General features: G+C 46.1%; 1 protein-coding gene across 1 annotated transcript in view; it reads left to right on the forward strand.

Moving 5' to 3' along the window:
* Window positions 1-13,110: 13,110 nt before the first annotated feature.
* LHFPL1 (LHFPL tetraspan subfamily member 1) overlaps window positions 13,111-21,742 on the forward strand; it is an 84,912-nt gene continuing 76,280 nt past the window's right edge. Inside the window, exon 1 of the mRNA XM_039489451.1 lies at window positions 13,111-13,206. The gene's annotated coding sequence lies outside the window, so the exon portion shown is untranslated. The remainder of the gene's footprint in view (window positions 13,207-21,742) is intronic.

Here is a 21,742-nt window from a genome sequence, read left to right on the forward strand (position 1 = left end):
CCTACAGGGAAGAGCCAGAAGAAACTGACCAATGTGCTGCTTATCTTTAGGGTCCAAAATATCAAACCATGAATGGAAATACGATAAGTGTGCTATTTAACAACCTTAGAAAATGTATCAAGAGAATGGTCTTTTTTTTCTATATAAATCTATATTAAAATAAATTGTGTGGATTATTTTTTTCCTTTTTGTTTAAACTGTCAAGATGATTTCATAATTGGGGAATGAGCTGTTTTGTAACTCACTTGTTGAAATAGTCCTAAAATCTTTGAAGAATGTGGCAGCTTTAATTCTTTTTTAAAAAGTGTAAATATACACTAAACCTTTTGTAAATGTCTGTATTATCATGTCTGTAGTTACCCATAAAAATATCTTCAATGTGTTTTAAAATGTGGATCCTGTGTTTTGAAATTTATTTTTATTATAGGTTTGCTTTTTTTTTGTTTTTAATTACCACAAACATTTTCTTTCTGTCAAAGACGTGTATTAAAACTCAGCTCAATTCACTTTGGGACCTGATTCTAATCTTTCTTACACAGGTGTAGATCGGAAATCGCTTCACTGAAGTAAATGGAGTTTGCGTCACTGTGAAACCAGTGTGAGAGGAGAATCCAGTTCTCTGGCTCGCATTTTCAAAAATGTGGTTGAAACATGAGGAAACGTCTATTTTTTTCAATTTGGGGGCGGGGGGGAAGTGTGTCCCCTTTTTAGTTGAAAAATGTTTTGGTCAAAAAAGCAAAATGTGAATTTTTCCAACCAATTATATAGCAGGTCAGAAAAAACAGGATCAAATTTTTCTGAAAAATGTTTTTTAAAAAAATGCACCCCCTTTCTTTTCCCTCCTCTGCCTCCCCCCCCCCCCAGTTGAAAAATTTAAATTTGGAACATTTTGACTAGCACTAACAATTTAGGGTTAGTTTGGTTGCCTAATTTGAGAAGGGCTCAATTTGAGAAGGGATGTTATTGCTTTCCACAGAGCTTTTCATATCTGGCCTAGGTTTAATTGGACTTCAAGCATAATTATATTATACTATTATATTACCTGTTTTGTTATATTTTAACAGACGCTTTAAAGCAATTGCTAAAATATGCAGAATCCCAGTGTAGTTTGAATCACTTACATAGGCACATGAATGCCTCCCCTCCCCTATGTAATGTCGAATCTGAGCTGCTTTCATGTAAAAATAAATCCTGTAATGCTGGAATTGACTTCCTAGAAATGTATAAAACCGGATGGCAGCAAGAGGCCCTGTTTGCTCTTCAGGGGTTAAAGACCTCTTAAAAAGGACATTTTTGTGTGGGAGGAAGGGAGGGAGTAATGATGTAATCTGTAGTTTTGGGAAAAACCAATGAGACAAATGTCGAGAGTGAGGAATAGCGTTTCTGCCAATCTATAATAATTTGCCCCCCCCTCTCTTTTTTTTTTTAAGCTACATTTATTTTTGTGTTTTTATTTTAGTAAAAAGTTGAGGAGTTCACCAGTGATAGGTCTGTGAGATCCTAATGGTAGAAGGAACATTTCTTAGGCAAAGTAACTGCTTTCTTTCCCCAGTGACTTTTATGGTGAGTTGTTTCCAAACAGAAGAATTCTTTTTGCACTATTCTCTTTTTCTGTTGCCGTGCCCAGGAGCTGGAAAATAAAACTCAGTCTGTAGTATGTTGTTGTTGTTTTTTATTTCTTCTGGATGAATTTTTATTCCTTTCTCCTATGCACGTCTGAAGGAGCACAACAAGGATACGGGGCAGAAATTTGGCAGAACAGGAAATATTATTTGCTGGTAAAGAAGCTTGTTCGGGGAGGTGGGAAGATATTGATGAGAGATTGTTTTTCTGGCTAGTTGATCTGTTCTACATAGGTCCTTGTGTATCCACCACCATGACATCAAGACATGCCAAACCCATGAAAAAAATGCAGAAATGGGGCTTGTTTTTGGCTTAATTGGCTTGTGAGTTGCTTGTCGGCTAGTTTTTGGCATATGGCTTGTTGCTTGTTTGGCTTGTAGCTTGTTGCTTGTTGTAGCTTGTTGCTTCTTTTTTTTGATCGGTTCCCGGCAAGCTGGGGCACCAGGGGGCAAGCAGGGACAAGGGGGGGGAGGAGAGAGAGTCAGATGTGCACAGTGGGCCCATCACAGTCCCAGACTGCACACCGGGGGGATCTAGTCACATAGAGTGTTGGGGTTCTTAGAGATTGGCTTAATTTTTGGCTTTTTGTGAATGTTGGGGTGCTTATTTACCACATGAAAGTTGGCAACTGTGGTGAAATCTGAGTACAGACCGTAGGGCAGCATTGCATCAGTTTGCTGCTTATCTTGGAAGTTTTTACTTTTAAAAATAAGAGCCTGAAACTTGATTTTTATTAAATTAAATCTTAAAATGTTCAGAAATAGACAGGCCCTCTGGAGAAGAGTGGGGATGTGGTATCCTCTCGTGGAGCCAACAGTGTTTGCAAGTCCTATACAGTAGTCGTCAGTCGATGGGCCAGGCTAGTCAGGTTGAACAGCCTGCTCCGCCGGTTCCACAGCAGGTGCAGTGGCACCGGGCTCCTTAGCCGGCCCCATGGTATCAATGGGCCCCGTGGCCCCCAACGCAGCCCCTGGTGGTGGCTTGCTCGGTGGCCGGAGTCTCAGAGATACTGTCGGCCTCCCTATCTCAGCCTCCCAGAAGGAGTCAGTGGGGTGTTCATCTCCAGTTCTGCGCCCAGAGGGTGACCAAGTGATGGGACCTCTGGCACTGGTGGTTACACAGAGTACCGCACCCCCATCCTCATCCTCCCCGATGAGGCAATTACGGCCCCTCCTCCATCTGTTCCGCAGGAGGACTCTACAGCCCACAAGGGACTGTTGAAAATGGTGGCATCAAGCCTCAGCTTTCAAGCCAAAGAGGTGGAGGAGCCCTCGGACTCGGCACCAGGCAGGGTGGCCCTCCTACTCCACAAGAGGGTGGCAAAAAAATTCAAATGCCTTGTGGCAAACCCCAGCTTCCTTGCCCCACATCTCTAAGAGGGCAGAATGGAAGTACTTCGTGCCCGCCAAGAGGCATGAATACCTGTACGCCCACCCTGCCTCCAACTCCCTGGGAGTTGAGTTGGTGAACCACAGGGAGAGGCAGGGCCAACTAGCCCCTACTCCGAAAAATAAAGACTCAAGGAGGCTGGACTTATTCAGGAAAAAGGTTTATTTGTCCTCGAGTTTCCAGTTAAGGATGGCAAACCATCAAGCCCTCCTGGGGTGGTATGAGTTCAATTTGTGAGCCCAAATTCGAGGACTCCCTCCAGGAGTGTGACGGGAAGGAGTTCAAGGCTCTGGTGGAAGAGGGTACAGCAGCTGCCAGGGCTACCCTGCAGGCAGTGTCGGATGCCATCGAAAAGGATGCAAGGTCTATGGCCTCTGCGGTGTCCATGAGGAGGACGTCATGGCTCCTGCTGTCTGGGCTGTCCAGTGAGGCACAGACCTCCCTGCAGGACTTTCCATTCGCTGGCAAGGCCCTGTTTGTGGAACAGATGGACATGAAATTGCACGGCCTGAAAGAGTCCTGTACTACGTTTAAGACACTTGGCCTCTATGTCCTGGCTCTGGCCAGGACCAAGTTTAAGGCTCAGCAGGCTCCCACCAAGGCCACCCATTCTAAATATGAGCCCCCGTATAAAAAGTCTCGGGACTATAAGAAACGCCCACAGAGGCAATTCTGGTCTGCCCCCCAGCCTGGGCCTTCCAAGGGCAAACTGGTGGGAAAATGTCAGTTTTGACGGGATGCCCAGGGGCGACTTACCATTTCATACCAGGGATCCACCCGCAATAAAGCTTCCCTTCTCCGATCGGTTGTGTGCTTTTCTCCTGGAGTGGTTGCGGCTGACCTCGGACCTATGGGTCGTCAATACCATCTCCCGGGGCTACACCCTCTGGTTTATCTCTACCCCGCCCAACCACCCTCCGTCCCCATCCCTCCTGGGGGACCCCTCTCATGAGGCCCTGCTCGAGCAGGAGGTGGGGCAGCTCCTTGGCCTAGGAGCAGTGGAAGTGGTGCCAGCGGAGTTCAGATGCAAAGAGTACTACTCCCGCTATTTCCGAAGGCCAAGGGGTGGGCTCAGGCCCATCCTGGACCTGCGAGCCCTGAACCAATACATGGTGAAGCTCAGGTTCCGCATGGTCTCTCTGGCCTCCATCATCCCTTCCCTGGATCCCAGGGACTGGTATGCCGCCCTCTATCTGCAGGATGTGTACTTCCACATTTCATATATTCGAGGGGCACAGACACTTCCCCTGTTTCATGGAGGGGTAGGAACACTACCAATTTACGGTCCTCCCGTTTGGCCTGTCCACTGCTCCCAGGGTGTTCACAAAATGTATGTCAGTGGTGGTGGCCTACTTCAGGTGCTGAGGGGTCCAGATCTTCCCCTATCTGGACGACTGGATGGTCAAGGGCAGCTCCCAGTCGCAGGTGTGGGATCACGTGGTGCTCCTCCTGTCCACCCTGGGCCTGTTGGTAAACAACACCAAGTCCACATTAGTCCCGGTGCAGCGCATAGAGTTTATCGGTGTGGTCCTGGACATGACATCGGCCAGGGCCTCCCTCCCACTGGACAGGTTCGAGACCCTGAAGGGGCTCATCGACACGGTCACAAGGTTTCCAGTGACAACAGCCAGAGTGTGCCTCCAGCTCTTGGGTCATATGTCGGTGTGCATGTATGTGGTTCGCTATGCCAGACTCCGGATGAGGCCCCTCCAGCTCTGGTTGGCCTTGGAGTTCTCCCAGTCCAGAGACAGGATGGACAAAGTCTCCCTGTGCCCAAACCAGTGATCACCTCCCTACGGTGGTGGTCCTCCCTGAGAAACATGCTCCAAGGGGTCCTGTTCAGGGGCAGGGACCCGTCGCTGGAACTGGTGTCTGATGCCTTGGACCTGGGATGTGGGGCCCATGTGGGGAACATTCAGACCCAAGGTCTGTGGTCAGCTCAGGATCTGACCCGCCACATAAACGTCAAGGAGCTCAGAGGGGTACGGCTGGCGTGCATGGCCTTCTGCTTGCACCTGAAGGGCTGCGTGGTCAGGGTCCTTACAGACAACACGGCCTCAATGTTCTACATCAACAGTCGAGGCGGGGCCTGATCCTCTGCCCTCTGCCACGAAGCCCTCAGGTTGTGGCACTTTTGTATAGCCCAGAGGTGGACGTGTTCGTGACTCGGCAAAACCATCGCTGTCCCCAGGGCGCTGGGATGGGGCACTCTCGCCGATGCCTTCCTCTTGTCCTGGTCAAGCCATTTCTCTATGCCTTTTCCCCGTTCCCGCTGATTGGCAAGATAAAGATGGACAAGGCCCGGGTCTTTCTGATTGCTCCAGCATGGCCCAGGCAGATTGGTACGGGACCCTTACGGGCCTGGCGGTCGCTCAGGACCTGCTTTCTCACTCCGACCTGCTTTCCCGGGACCAGGGCCGCCTCCTTCACCCCAACCTCACGGCACTCCACCTCATGGCGTGGCTGCTTAATGGTTAGAGAGGGAGGAAAGGACATGCTTGGAAGGGGTTCAACACGTCCTCCTAGAAAGCAGGCTGCCCTCCACGCGCCGAGTCTACTTGGCAAAGTGGTCTTGGTTTTACAGATGGGCGGATGAGCGGGGCGTTTCCCCAGTAGCCGCCCCGATCCAGCTTATTCTGGACTGCCTCCTTCTCCTTAGCCCAAGGCCTGGCGCCCTCGTCAGTCAAGGTGCACCTGGTGGCCATATCAACCTTCCATCCGCTGATGCAGGGCCACATGGTATTCTCTCGTGCTATGACTGGCTGATTCCTTAAGGGGTTGGATCGTCTCTTCCTGTATGTTAGGCCCCCTGTCCTGCAGTGGGACCTAAATCTGGTGTTGCCCGTCTCACAGGGCCCCCGTTTGAGCTGCTAGCCACGTGTTCCTGGTCACACCTCTCGTGGAAGGTGGCCTTTATGGTTGCGATCACATCAGTTAGGCAGGTCTCAGAACTCAGGGCCCTGACCTCCAAGCCCCCGTACACGGTGTTTCATAAAGATAAGGTCCAGCTCCACCCACATCCTTCGTTCCTCCTGAAGGTGGTTTCCACCTATCACATGGGTCAGGACATTTTTTTGCCGGTCCTCTGCCCCAAGCCCCATGTGTCCAGTGAGGAGCGCCGCCTCCACACACTGGATGTGAGACGGGCTCTGGCTTTCTATCAGGAGCGGACTAAGCCATTTAGAAGGTCCTCAAAACTGTTCATCGCCTCGGCCGAGTGCATGAAAGGTCGGCCGATCTCCACTCAGTGGCTCTCCAACTGGATCACCTCGTGCATCTGTACCTGTTATGACCTGGTGGGAATCCCTCCGCCACCAATTGTGAGAGCGCACTCGACTTGGGTGCAGGCCTCGTCGGCTGCCTTTTTGGCCCATGTCCCCATTCAGCACATTTGTAGGGCTGCCACGTGGTATTCAGTTCACACGTTCACCTCTCATTATGCGATTGTCTCCCAGACTAGGGATGACACTGGGTTCAGAAGGGCTGTGCTCCATCCCAAGAATTTGTGAACTCCTTCCCACCTCCAACAGATATAGTTGGGAATCACTTATTGTGGAATACACATGAGCAATCACTCGAAGAAGAAAAGACACTTACCTTTTCCGTAACTGGTGTTCTTCGAGATGCGTTGCTCATGTCTATTCCACATCCCGCCCTCATTCCCCTATGTCGGAGTTGTCTGGCAAGAAGGAACTGAGGATGGGGGGAGCGCATAGCGCCCCTTATACCACGCCATGGAGGTGCCATTCCAGGGGTCACTGGGGCGCTCCCCTACAGGTACTGCTAGGGGGGAAAGCTTCCGGCACCGATGCACATGGCGAGCGCGCACACCTGTTGTGGAATAGACATGAGCAACACATATCGAAGAACACCAGTTATGGAAAAGGTAACTGTCTTTTTATCATTTTGTAACTGTTTGACCTCAAGCATCACTTCTTCTTATGTCATCTGCCTGTTTTCTGCTGGATTCATTTTTGGATTAAGTTGTAGTTTACATCTTGGTGGGTACTTGTTCATTAATTCACAAAAATGCTCATGACAGCAGTTAAGTTGCGCATCAATATCCTGGCAGGATTTTCCATTTTCTGTCCTTAACTGTTAGAAGCTGCGAAAATGGACATCTAGTTAGGCTCTTCAAAATCTCAAATACACATTTCTGGTCATGTCTTTCAGAGGCTTCCTCAATACGCTGTGCCACACTATTCAACTGTTGATTATGATCATTCCAACAGACTCTATTGACTGGTTGTTCAAGACTTTTATTTTCCTCTACTGCCCATTTCTGCCTCTCTTCACTGACTCAACTCTATGCATCCATTCTACATCACACCTCCTTTTTTCCCTCTCTCATAATTTGATAGTATCATCTGTAATCCAAACGCTTTTTCATTTGTCCCTTAGTCCCAGTTGTTCACCAGCAGTCTCTGTGATGGAATGCATAAATAAAGTCCACTCTTCCTTGGACGTAGATAGCTGGTCATGCAGTATAGAATATTTGTTGGAAATCACTATTATGTAATTATGAGCAATTGCTTCATCAATAAGTTTATCAATATTGAAATGTTTCGATATAGTAAATACCTGTCTCTAGAACTTTATTAAACAGAACATAATTGTTGCTATTAGGAATCGATGATCAGGTTCCAGAGCAAGATCAGCACTCCTAAATACATGTACATCCTGGATGAGTTTAGTCAAGGGTTTCTGAACTAGAATGTGGTCCAATGTTGCACCATCACCTGGTAGATATCAGAATGTATACTGATGGCATTTCCTGTTCAGAAACCAGGTAGCCATTAAAAATAGTTCATGTGTGGTAGCAGAATCTATTAATACGTCCATTTTCTGCTCTTTTTTGGTAAACAGTGTGGTCTGAATACCCGTTCAAATTCAGTTTTATCCTGGCCATTCTCTCATTCATATGTTCTAAAATGACAATATGAAGTTGGGGTGATATACTAGATACAATGTCATCTTTAAGATGGCATAATAAACATCTTTTCCAGCATCAGCATGTGCATTAATATCTACCGCATGTCCAACCTTCAGACTGAAAATGGCGGCTCTCAGGAGTGGGGAATAAGCCTGCCAAATCGGTAGTGCATTTTGTGCCCGCAGGGACAAAACCAAAGCAACACTAGTGTGCCCATTAGATGTATCGTAGACATACAACAATTGAAAGATTTCACCGCTATGAGTCAAAGCTGTGCTCTCGGTGTTCAGATTCGACCAAGTCTCCTGCATGCCATATACATCAACATCAACCTTTCCAGTTCTTCAGTCAAGAGTCATTTTCCCAACAACTGGTAATGAATGAGTGTTGCATGATCCCATCTTCAGATACTGATGTCGCCGCAGAAGTGGATGTACTGTCTCTGTATAAGGTACTTCCCCCTCTGGTTTATGGAAGAACCATGATCCTCTGCATGTAGCAGAAGATTTAGATGAATCCTGAAACTTGATTCTGATGTGAGTAGCAAATGAAACTGCCAAATTTTTATGTCCTTTTCTTCTGCATGTCAAAGCAAGAGATGTTTTATGGGGATTACTTGCCAAATCATTGCCTAACTCTCTCACTTTATCCAGGCTTCGGACTGGCAGCAGGAACAAGGAACCCAAGGGCGTGGTTTGTTCCCTTCTTAAGCAAATGTCAAAAAAGGTCAAACTTCGTCAAGCTTAAGCAGTGTTACCTAGTGGTTGGAGCATAGGCTTGGGAATCAGGACTCCTGTGTTCTGGTTAGGGGGTTTTACACTAACTCTCGTTGGGTGAGTCAATTAACCTCTTTTGTGCCTCAGTTTCTTCATTAGTAAAATATAGGTGGGTGTTCTGAGGTCTGATGACTAATGTTTGAAGTGCTGTGAGATCTTTGGATGGACTGGACATAGCTATCACATGCACTGGGCCAGTTCTAGGTGTGGGTGAGCAAGACCAGTGCCCTGGGTACCAGCCTCTGGGGGTGCCATAGGGCTGTATTGCTTGTCCATGTTTGGGATTTTTTGTTTTGTTTGCTTGGCTGCTTTGGGAGGATGCCAGAAAAAATGCCTAGGGCTGTTCCTGCATGGGCAGGTGTGCATGCACACGCGCACGCACACACACACACACACAATGTAGTGTTACAGAAAAGTAGGCCTGGAAGGGTCCTTGAGAGCTCATCTAGGCCACCCCCCACACTAAGGGAGGATTATGTGTACCTAGACCACTCCTGACAGATGTTTGTCTAAGCTGTTCTTAAAACCTACTAATCATGGGGAGTTCATAAACTCCCTCGCTAACCTGTTCCAGTGCTTAACTCGCCTTAGAGTCAGAAAGCTCTCCTAATATCTATCATAAGTCTTCCTTGCTGCAAACTAAGCCAATTATTTCTTGTTCTACCATAGGTGCCAATTTTCTAAGCTGCTGGGGGGTGCTCCGCCCAGGCCCTGCCCCCATTTCCCCCTTCCTCCAATGCCCCACCCCCACCTTGCTTCTTCCCTGCCCCACCTCTTCCCCATCCAGTTCCACCCCCTCCCCCAAGCACGCTGTGCCCTCACTCTCCCCTCCTCCCCCCAGTGCCTCTTGACACCTTGAAACAGCTGATCCACGGGAGGCTCTGGGAGGGAGGGGGAGGTGCTTATCGGTGGGGTCCATCGGTGGGCAGGAGGCACTGGGGGGAGAGAGAGGCGTTGATGGAAGGGTTGCTGGGGGGGGCGCTCTGCACCCACCATTTTTTTCCTTTTGGGTGCGCCAGCCCCGGAGCACCCATGGGGTCAGCGCCTATGTGTTCTACCCTTGGTGGACATGGAGAACACTGATCGCTGTTCTCTGTATAACAGTCCTGAACTTCTGATGTCCCTCCCCGCAGCCTTCTCTTCTTTAAATTAAACATGCCCAGTTCTTTCAATCTTTCCTCGTTTGTCATGTTTTCTAAACCCCTTGGCATTTTTGTTGCTCTCGTCTGGATTCTTTCCAGCTTGGTCCCATCTTTCTGAAACTTTTTTTCTTCCTTGCATTATATCAAATGGGGTCTGCTCCATGTGTCTGCTCCTGCCAAAATGCTCTGTTCAGTGCAGTATTCTCTATCACACGACTAGCTAATGTGTCTTCCTTTCTTAAAATGTGGTGACCGGAATTGGACTCAGTACTCCAGCTGAGGCCTCACCCGTACCTCCTGTATCTGACGTTATTATTATATTAAATTTCAATTCAATTAATTCTACCTCTACCTCGCCAGCGTGCAAATGAGAACAGAACTGAACCGCCTGCAGTTTTCATGAAGAGTTTTTTTAGATGGAAATATTTACTTTACCAATTTGGTTGATCTCCATGAGGAAATCACGAAACTGTGGAAAGAGACTGTTGAGTGAGTGCAAAGGGAATTGGAGTTTGAAACACATGTTTCTTTAAGCTTAAAGACTGCAGTGCAGTGTTTGGTAATTGCAACACAGCCCTGACTGAGGCCAGGAAACTGGAAAGGTTATGAGTCTCCCTTTGCAGTATAGTTTAATCAGATGTAGAAGACTTCTCATTAAAAAAAAATCTGTCAGGAGTTATTTAAAGATCACTTGATTACGGTTAGCCCAGTCATTTTTGGCTGGATGCTCCAACAATGTCACTTCTTGGCAAAAGTAGCTCAGTGGAAAATAGGCGTGACATCCTGTGTGTGTGTGTGTGTGTTGTCTCCCACCCCCCTCCCCTTCCCCTTTACAGTCTAGCACAAGTACAGATACAGCACCAGGCAGCACCAGCAGATGAAAAATACAGCAGAGGGTTTGGGGATTAGTTACGTAATAAACAAAACCCTCTGTTAACTTTCTAAAATGAGTTTGAAGGCAGTGGAGTTACTTGTATTATTACGGGTTTTCGCTCTTTGAGGAATTCATTGAGGAGTAGTGTAAACAGGCCTTACCGTGTAACAACATTAGCATTTTGCAAATTAAGCCTTCCACCACCTCTCTATTCTGGTAAGTTTAATCATCCCTATGTGGCAGCTAGGACGCTGAGGCACAGAGAGTTGAAGTGAATTGGCCAAGGCACATCAGTAGCAGATCTGGGATTAGAACTCAAAAGTGAATGATTCTTATTCTTCCTCTCTTCCTGTAGACAAGCCCCTTCTATTGTGTATAGTCAAGCTCATGCTAATATCCCCCCCACTGGCCTTCCGTACCACACTATCCAACCTGAGCCAGCAGAGGAAATGTGTACTTTGCAATAATAACTGTTGCTCTACATTGACATTGTTATAGCTTTATTGACTTAGTAAGAATACACAGTAAAAATATGTGTGACCCCCTCCGGGATTAAGGAAAGAGTAGATGGGTGCTGGAAAGTCTGTTTGTTGAAATTGAGCCCTGGTTTGTTCTGGTATCCAACCCATTTTAAGGAGGGTCTAACTGGGCTTCTCAGTGACATGTACTGTCTGTTGATATCAGTGTATGTGAGACAGAGTTTGACTGACAACGGTCCAGTGACATCGGTCTCATGAAATAATCTCCCCTTCATAAAACCTGCTTTTCAGGGCAAAAAGGCATCTGGTTGAAACCTCTGAGCCCATCTCTAACTGACTCCAAGTCCTAACCTGGATTGAGTTTCTGGAGCTAGAGATCAGTTTTATAATCCCTGGGCTCCACCCTTTACTGGTTTTAGCCAATCAGCCCTTTCCACTTCTCCATGCAGGTTTCATTTCATTCTCTCTCTCTCTTTTATTAATGACTTTTTCTTCCATTAAAACATCTTCCCACCCTAATTCCTCTGCCCAGGAGGGAACAAGGGTCCATCACTAACAAGTCACATACAAACAAACCAGGATTAAAGCAAATTAACCACCTATTAGCAGGAATCCCCCCTTCAATGGGAAGCTGCACTGTTTCCTTCTTTGCAATACTCAGCCTTAACACCTGATGGTGCTGTACTAAGGTAGTGTAAGCGGGGGAATGGTCCCGCTATTGTGGGGAACTTTCCTGGCTTCTGTGCTACCCCGGTGAAGTGGGCTAGCGAAAGGATCTGAGTCCTTGCTCCCACTTCCTTTACCCAGAGGCCTCCCTGCCCTTGAGGACTCTCCTGTCTGGCAGAGTTCTCGTAGCCCCAACAAGACTGGGCCCAGGATTCCTGGGGGGCTCAACCCCCAACCCTGCTGTGGCCACCTAGGACAGGGGCTAAGGTGTCCCCACTCCGGGGTACCCTCTCTGCACTGGGCACCTCCCTGACCCACTGATTATTCCAGACAATTTAAAGCAAATACAAGTTGTTTACTTAACAATCAATTTAAAGAAAAGAATAAATGGGAATGGTTACAGGGAAACACATCACCCTGCTCTGCGGCAGGGAACATTACAAACAATGTCTCCAGACATCAAGGCACTTTGCAGTCTGTTCCTTGTAGGCCCCAGGCCTCCTTCTCAGGCCCTGGCTGTGCTGCAGGGATGCTGTGGGTGGGACACTTGAAATGGTGGTGACCACACACCTCCGGGCTTTGGGTGGTGGGATCCTTCTTTCCAGTGCCAGCCCCCCGGCAGGTTAAGGTCCCCCTCCCAGCCTGGCCTGCATGGACCCTTGGCTGGGGGTGTCTTTTTGTGCTGGGCCCTTTGCCCAAGGTCCCCCCTTGGCTGGCCCCAGTTGCTCACCACACTCTGGCTCTCTGGCTGCAGCTCCGCTCCCAGCACAGGAGCTGCTCTCTCTGGGATGTGCCTCTGGCTCTGTGGCTGCAGCTCTGCTCCCAGCACAGGATCTGCTCTCCCTGGGCTGTGCCTCTGTCTCTCTGGCTGCAGCTCTGCTCCCTCTGGATCTGGCCCGGCTCTGCTCTCCAGCTCAGCTTGGGCCCCTGCTTTCTCCTTTGCTCGGCCCCACTCTGTCTGACTCCGGCACATTCCTGCTCACACACGGAGGACGGGACCCACACTGGCCTTCTGTCTCCCTGATTAGCCGGCCTGCCCTGTCAATCAGGCTGACCTGGAGCATTGGCCTCTTGCTATTGTTCCTGGGGACTGTCAGTCTCAGGGTCCTGATTTGCCATTGATCCCTCCCCTTTTAGTGCTGGGAGCTAGCAGCCAAAACACCCCCACTGAATGTTAGTAAGGGGGCAACAGTCCCCTTACAGTAGGAACAGCAGCAGTTACCTGCCTCACTATTGCATGAACTAAAATGGAGTCCAACAGCCATGAGCAAGTATTGGCTTCTCCTGCTTCTAGAGGAAGTCCTGCCAAAAGCATAGTCTTAAGGTAGGAATGTCCAACTTTCTACTTTTTGAGATAAGCACAATTGGAAGATGGAAGAAGCAGCTTTGCAGTGTGCACCATGCAGTTGAGTTGAGTTTTCTTCTTGTATCTTCTCCTTGAGACTTTGCGTATAACTCAGTAAGGAAGTTTGAGACAATTTGTCAATTTGCACTCTGTGGGGCAGCTTACTCTATCACAGGTCTTTAGGGCCTGGACTTACTTGCACTGAAGTAAACTGGAGTCTTTCTGTTGTTGAACAGAAGTTGGCCTGGGCCCATATGATGTGACTGAGAATAGCACAGTTTATTCTTTGTTGCACCAAACACAGGGGAAAAGCCCTGAGTGATGTAATTGTGTTGTCTCTGTATACTGTGGGTTTCTCAGAGAAAGGGAGAGGGAGAAAATCTGGGTGCAAGTTCTCTGCATTTAACAGGTACCAGTGCACGTTTACAGAAGCCTCTGCCCTCATCTGGATTGTCTCCTTGGGTAGAGTTTTTGTGCACAGAGATGCCAGAATGTTTACAACTGCACACACGGAAATTTGGGACTCATTAAAATGTTTGCATCTAAACATATTTTTTAAAATAATTGAAAGGAAATTGCATGACTATCAAATGCAGATTACACACCAGTGGAAAATTAGACTAAATAAATGTATACTGTAAAGCAATAAGAGCAAACTGAGACATGCAACAACTATGGCACCTAAACAGGGAATGCTTAAAAATAAAAATTAGCGCTAACTCCAGGAAGGGCCAGAGACTAGGAATTGTTGTAAGGAGCTTTGGAAGATCTCACAGAAGGAGACCTCTTTTGCTTCTATATATACATATTGGGCTAGTTTCTGATTTCACTTATATGAGTGTAAATCCAGAGTAACTCAGAGTTACTTCAGTCTAATTGAGACCGAAATTTGGCCCACTCTTTAATATACAGCACAAAACCAAAAGCATCTAGCTTGCTTCAAATGTTAAAAGCTGTGAAAACAAGCTAACACCACCCCTGAAATGTGAACTGATCCAAAATGAAATCTTAATTTTCCATGTCTTAAGTACCCCATACTAAATATGACAGGGCCTAATTCCTTGGCATGGCCTGATTATTAGGAGCTTAGTCCTGCAAGGTACTGAGGGCTTGATTTTCAATGGGGCTTAGGTGCCTAAACTGCTTAAGCATTTTGAAAAATCCCGCTAAGTGCCTAGCTTCATCTTCTAGGCACCTAGCTCCATTTGTAACCCTAGCCCTGAATGCTCTCTGCTCTCACTGCTGTCTCTGTGCGCGGGAGTTCAGCACCTTCCGGGATCAGGCCCCAGAGCAGGGTTAACGGTGCTGCAGGATACGTCTGTCTAATGGTATGTTGCCATAGCAGGGCAGGGAAGATCATCCAGGCTGTAAACAGAAGACTTAATTCTCACATCCTTCCTGACCTCTCATCCATAACAAGAATTAATTCGTTGCTTGTAAAGGACAGGTCTCCCACCCTGTGCAAGGGGCCTGTTTCCTCTTGTGTTCAGAAGTTTCCCCTTCCTTGAAGACAAACAATATCCTAAATCTTTCCTATTTTTAGTTCAGTGTGTAAACCCTCAAGTGGTTGTTTCAGGTGAAATGGGAATGCCAGGTCTGCATTCCTGAGTCCCCAGATGCCTTTAACCCTTCTGTATCCTAACTCCTCATGAGAGCAAAACCAAGTGAGTCATTTTCACTTAGAAATGCATTTTCCAACATTTGCAGCCAGATTTCCTGGCTGGCTTTTCATATTTTTAGATTATTTGTGGTCACCTGTTTCTTTTAAACTACAGAGTTGTAAAAGAAATATATGACGATTCAATTTACAGTGCTGTGGGCGATTGCTGTCTGTCTTGTCACCCCTTTGTCTCGAGCGGCTAGTAGGTTGTTCCAGTTAGGAGGAAAAATAGTTGACAGTCAGGTATGTCTGGCTGCTGTTTGGTTTATTTACAAAGACAGTTGGAAGTCCTTTGTCTCTACAAAGTCGAAGGAATCAAATATAGGAAACTGCTGCTTTTTCTCCTAACACCAAGAGCACTTTTGTCAGCCTGCATTCTAGACCCAAAACCTCTCCCCAGGTTTCTTCCAGGGTCAGGCAGGCAGGTAGGTGTGTGCATACTCTCTTTCTCGCTGTGTATATCTTTCCCAGTTTTTTGTCTGTTCCCTCCTTCCCACATACACCCTCTACCCCAAACAATACCCAGTAAAAAGCTCCTGGGTGGGTTCACATGCTCTTTTTTGGTCTTAGATAGGGGTTTATCATTACAGTTCTTTTAACTGAAGGATGAGCTCACACGTATTAATCTTAATGAAGTGTTAATTCAACCTACAGCAAGGTTTCAGCTTGTAATGTTAGCTTCACATAACTTTTTTTTCTTTAACTTTTTTCCTGTGTGAATTTAATTCTGGTCACAGGGGCCAGTCTGATTCTGCTGGAGTCTGAAGATCTCTGTTTACTCTCACAAGTAGGAGAGTGGTAGTGCATGCTAACATGTCCTAGCATACCAATGATCTGGTGGAATCACCTCTCGACGTGAAATCAGGAGGTATAGCCCAGGAGAAGCAAGGAGCAAAAGAGGATTTATGGAGTAGGGGCTGGCATGGCCGGTGATATAGGTTAATAGCTCTAGGAGCTGCTCCAACCTAAGCTGGTGGGCTGGTTTGCAGCCCAGATAGGACGGGGCTTTCTGCATCTGGCTATACTTCTGGCACATCCCTATGTCAGGGACTGTGAAGGGAATAGGGGTATTATACCACCTTCTGTCAATGTGGTGAGCCCTTCTGTTGCTGGGAAGTTCCTGCTAGGGGATCTGGTCATTGTTGGGGTCATTTGTGGCACAAGAGCAGCCAAGAATTGGATCACAGTGGGACTTTCAATTGAGCTGTAGTTCAGTGCGCATTGTGTGGTGGACACTAGGAAATGGACTAACTTCATCCAAAAGGTGTTTGGACTCCTTAGGCAATGTCTACACTACCACTTATGCTGGCAAAACCTATGTCATTCAGGGGTGTGAATATTCCACCCCCCAAGCAACACAAATGACGTTGCCATAAGAGCCAGTGTGCATAGAAGCTGTCTCACTGCCATAACTTCTGCTGCTCACGGGGGTGGTTTTCTATTCGGCATAGAGCGTCTTCACCACATGCGCTGCAGCAGTACAACCGGTACAACGGCAGCGCTGTAAGTGTGAACGTGCCCTTAGTCACTGCCTACCTCCCTGGGATTTAAATCAACATCCTGACGATGAAAAAATTCTGTATTTTCATTACTCCCGCACCCTCTCCAACTCTTTTCCTCGCTTCCCTATTCCCAGCAATGTCATGGCAAAAGACCATGTTAAATAATCTCATGGTGTTGCTCTTGCTTTCCTCATAAGGAACTGTTGATGTTTGCCACTGATGACTGTGTACAGAACTAAAGTGTTACCAAATAAATAAGACAACACATGAATCAAGCCTCTGGGTGAAATTCAAGTCTGGGCAGAGAGTTTGCACAAGGCCTGTGTGTCACTTTTATCCTTCTTCAGCCTTAATTTTGAGGTCTTAAGTGGGACTTAAAATGATGCAAAAACCTTGCTCTTGCTTCTCTGCAGAGGGGCTAATTTAACGGCCGTCCAGGAAATTCACCTCTGAAAACCTGCCCTTTGTGGAAGGTACTATGCAAGCTTGCCCTTCAGGTCTGATTCTGTTTTCTTTAGCTTTAGAATCACTATCAGTAGCAATAAGGAGATGTTTAAAACCCCTAAAAGCCTTAGGATGCTGGAATGTAACTCTGGAATGTGGATAACAGTTTGTTCCTAATCCAAAATCCTGCTGTTTGATACCAAAAACACTAGCAATAGTAGCAGAGTTTAGCAATATACGAGGGTATAAAGTGAAAAGGACTAAGTTAGCAGGTCCTACCGCTACTTACTGGCTGGCTGGCTTCAGACATTAAAGAATGACGTTTTGCTGGGTCTGAAAAGAAAGGAAATATTTTGGAATCAGAATAAACAAAGTATGAAAACAAAAATAATGTCAAAGACAACTCGAGACTAAAATACCGCTATAAAAACAAATTATCTGATGAATTACAGAGGTATGACCCCCGCTAGCTGTTAAACTTACGGTGCAGGGGTAATGTTATAAAGATTGTAGGAGCATCACTAGTTCTCAAATGCTACAAATGGATATTCTGCAAAAGAAACAAAACAAAAATTTCAGACTAAAATGAACCAGAATACATAACGACTAAACAAATGAGGCTTGAAACAACAAATGTACATCAAAAGACTTTGAATATGACACAGATCTATTCTTTATAATTAAAAGCTAGAACATTAATGCTCTGGGAAATGTACTGTAAAAATAGCATATTACCAGTGACATACACCTTAGTAGGGTGTTTATTTAAATTACATAAAGCTTTACACTCTAATCCTGTTGTCATTTCTGTGTGGAAAATGTTGTGTGGAGAACATTGTAAAACCAATTTGCACTATAGGAAAAAGTTCAGGGACATATATAGGGAAAACCCTCAGTAAAGATAACTGGGTAGCTAATAATTTTGGACAAGTGGATGCAGGAAGGAATTATAAAGCTGTCAGACTTCGAGTTAGCTACGAAACAGTTTGCACCTTCAACCAAAACGAGGGTTGAGCAGAGATGACCTGTGGCATTATCTATAATTGTGTGTGTGGATGGATAATATCTCGGGAAGAAGTTTGCCATCTGTTATGAATTGTTGGGAAAACTGAGACATCTACCCTGCTAGGCACCAAAGGACTAGAATTTTCACTTGTGCGTGTTAATAAAGAAGCCCATATAAAGTATAGATGGAGAAAAAACGCAAGAGCAAATACAGTTCACCTTATATGGGCACAGAGAGGTTAGGTGACTTGTCCAAGGCCAGACAAGGTGCTTTCCAGTGGACCAGGCTGCTCTAGTATCTGGCTAAAAACCACGCGAACCTCTTACTGGTGCAATTTAAAATATTTCAAACTATACTGGTCTCTCGTATAACTACATAGACTATTTTTCAGAGAGGCAGCCGTGTTAGTCTGTATTCGCAAAAGAACAGGAGGACTTGTGGCATCTTAGAGACTAACACATTTATTTCAGCATAAGCTTTTGTGGGCTGCATCCAAAGAAGTGAGCTGTAGCCCACGAAAGCTTATGCTGAAATAAATGTGTTAGTCTCTAAGGAGCCACAAGTACTCCTGTTCTTTTTACATAGACTATGTGAAGAGAGAAGACCTGCTCGAAGAAGGAAGCGTGCGCGCACACACACATATATACATACATACATACACACACACACACACACACACACACACACACACACATATATATATATATATATATATATATATATATGAGTTACCCAAGAAGCCAAAAATTCTGGGTTAGCATCCTAATGACATTAAGGCCTCACCTACACTTGAAAGGTTTCCCGGTAGATCATCAAACCCTCCCAGTATAGACACAGCTGGGATACAAGTCCCTTTGCCAGTATAGCTTTCCCTGGGTGAAATAAGCTAGACTAACCACAGCACTTTTTGCTGGTATAATTGCATCTATCCTAAAGCTTTTGACAACACAGCTACTTTGGCAAAAAATCACACCCAACCACCATAACTACGCCAGAAAGACTTTTAAGGGTAGATCAGGCTTAAGTTCACTGAAGAGGCTATTCCAGTTTGTTCTATTTATTCTGAAATACTCTGTATTATCAGACATCCAGCATGAAGAAGTCAAGTGGTTTTCACCCAGTTCAATGGCGGCAGTTACATACACACAAAACAACCTTAAAGGGACAGAAGAGAGGAGGAAGTAGAGGAGCTCATGTTAGAACAGAAGTTGCAGCTTCTGGAAAAAAAAGTCATGTAGGATGCAGAGAATAAACTGGAAAATGTCAGTGAAACGGGAACGCAGGTAGGTTTCCTCCGCTATTTATTTAATAGGAAGCCTGTACCCACTATTCTTTTAACAATCTCCAACCCTCGCTCCCACCAGGGCTTTATGTGGGGAGTTGTAAAGAGAAGGGCGCTGAATGTTAGGCTTTCCAGACTTGCTGTGGGTGGGGGCGGGAGGTCAAATGGCTTTGAGAGAATTGCTTGAACTACCCTTTGCTATCATGACTGGGGAGCACCTTGATTACAGAAAACGGTTCGCTGGTCTGCTAATAGCATGACAGAGAATACAGGGCCGAGTCTTTCTTGTAACTCTCTCTAGTTGAGAACAGGTTTTACAAACATTTACATTCCCTAGCTCGAGTTGCTGCTCCTCTCATGCCTTATCACAGGTTTTCATTTTTTTTATCACTTAGTTAATCCTCTTGTTTATCTCGTCAGGAATTTTAAAATGTTATCAGAAGGCAGAAATAAAAGCAAATACTTGGCAAGATGAACCGAGGGTCAGATGTCTATTAACAGCCTGAGACTGAAATGGACATTTTAAAGGAGGAAAATGAGCTGGTACATAACAGAAGTATTGTCTTTAAAGGAAAGCCATCAATTCAACCCCCATGCAGATCTGAAGCCATCCTGGTTTTGCTCCAAGACCAACATTTGACTGAGAAGATAATCTCATTTGGTGGGGGCAAGGGAATTGCAAGGGACAAAGACTCGATGGAGAAGGGGTCTTAGATAGACCACATATCTTCCATCCACCCTGAAATGTTGCTAGCTTTTTCTTAGGCAACTCAAGAAAGAAAAGGGTTACACTTTAATAGAACATTTCAGTAACAGGAAACCATCTCCATGCACATTGTCCAGGGCCATAAAGATAGAAACTCCCCCTTTGCGAAATAGAGGCTCGCAGGTTTGCTGCACATTTCACAGAAGGAGGCGTGTGTCGTAGGCATGTGTCCCTCAATTGATTACTGTTAGGAAAAGGATCACTGTCCTTCAGTGTCAGGCTTGCATAGTTAGTGTGGTGACCCTCTTGCCTGCTTGGGGTGGTCCCACGAAAGACACAAAACCGAAATTCTGTTGCAGCGAACAGAGATCCTCGGTCAGCTCAAGTGGCAAGGTCCAGTGTTCTGTCCTCACTAACTGCCATGAAGTTTATGTGGCTGAGATATGGATGTTATCATGATATCCTTTACCGCAAACACAATTGCAACAGCTGGGGAGAGGGGGCATTGTGAGGAATAGTTTAGACTGAAGCAAGCATTCAGATAAACAGAGGCCTTCTCCAAATCAGTCCTGTTTCTTTCAAAGCTCTTTGGTATAATAGACTACTCTGAAAGAGACATTCATTTGGTGTTAGACTTATTTAGATCCTGACCTACAGCTTGCTGCCAGTCACTCTACATTGATTGTGTCCCAAACACATTTTCATCCCTACCTCTCAGGAGCGTTGCACGGCTTAATTAGCGTTAGGAAAATGTTTCCAGATCCTTGGCTAAAAGGTGCCACAAGAGAGAAATGCCGAGTATTTGAACGAACCTGACAATGCCTTGCAGAGAGAAACTGTAAAGCAAATGGTGAGCCCAGTCAGAGTACAATCCTATGGATATACAAAAAGCCATTTCCTTTATAGGCTATTAATTTCTCTCTCCCTCTGAATATCTTCCCAAATGCTGCTCATGAGGTCCATTCCTCCAGGGGGTCTGTATGCAGAAGTGCCCTGGAGTTCAGATGTACAGAGGATTCCAGGACGCAGACCAGCTGGGGCCCTTATAGACTATGCACTAGGTAGTACTAATTCAGTTATAAATGCTATAGCCTGGTTTCCCCTGCACATGTACTTTCTCCCGAGAGTAGCAGATAGTACACACCTGATCCAATTGGCAGCTGTGTGGGAGTATAGTATCTTTGACAAAATCTGGATAGTTTCATCTATTTGCATTTGCTTTTAATATCAAACTCCAGGGCTTTTTTAAAAAAAAGTTGCAATACTATAGAATACTATATTCTTGTGGGGAAATTGCCCCTCTTTCCCCACTCCCACCCTGGGCAGCCCTGTCAAACTCCCATTGGTGTCCATGAGACCAGAGTTAAGCAAGAGCTGACCGGATTCAGATCTTGCTTAACCCAGATTCAGCAGTGCATTAGAAGTTGAGTCTCTGACAGTTTATTCTGACAGGAGACTAGCAGAAGTATCTCAGGGAGAGGCACTGCTTGCCCTGACAGGGTCTTCTGTGAGGTGGGATGGAGGTGCTGCATATCCTGGGGGCCAAAATGATGAAGAAACAGCAGGCCAGATTCTGCTCTCAGTGAAGTTACTTTGGATTCACACCAGCGTAGCTGAAAACTGAAGTTAGCCCAACATATATAGCATGGGGTGAGCATCCCGAGCCACTGGTATCTGGTTGTCCCTCTGTCTGCAATCTGTACGGAGGTGACCCCGAACCCGTATCACTGGCAGCTACAAGCGGCTGTCCTTGGTGGTGGAGCGGCAACTAATAGATTCACAGGCAGCTTGTGACACGTGACCTTGCTGGGACTACAGCCCTGACATAGCGATGCACAGTGCTGTAAATGGCTCATTGATTCTGTGTAAAATGATAAATTCTTTCACAGTAAACTCACTAGACCTACCTCTTGGC

This window comes from Mauremys reevesii, linkage group 9 (assembly GCF_016161935.1).
Source record: "Mauremys reevesii isolate NIE-2019 linkage group 9, ASM1616193v1, whole genome shotgun sequence".
NCBI lineage: Eukaryota > Metazoa > Chordata > Testudines > Geoemydidae > Mauremys > Mauremys reevesii.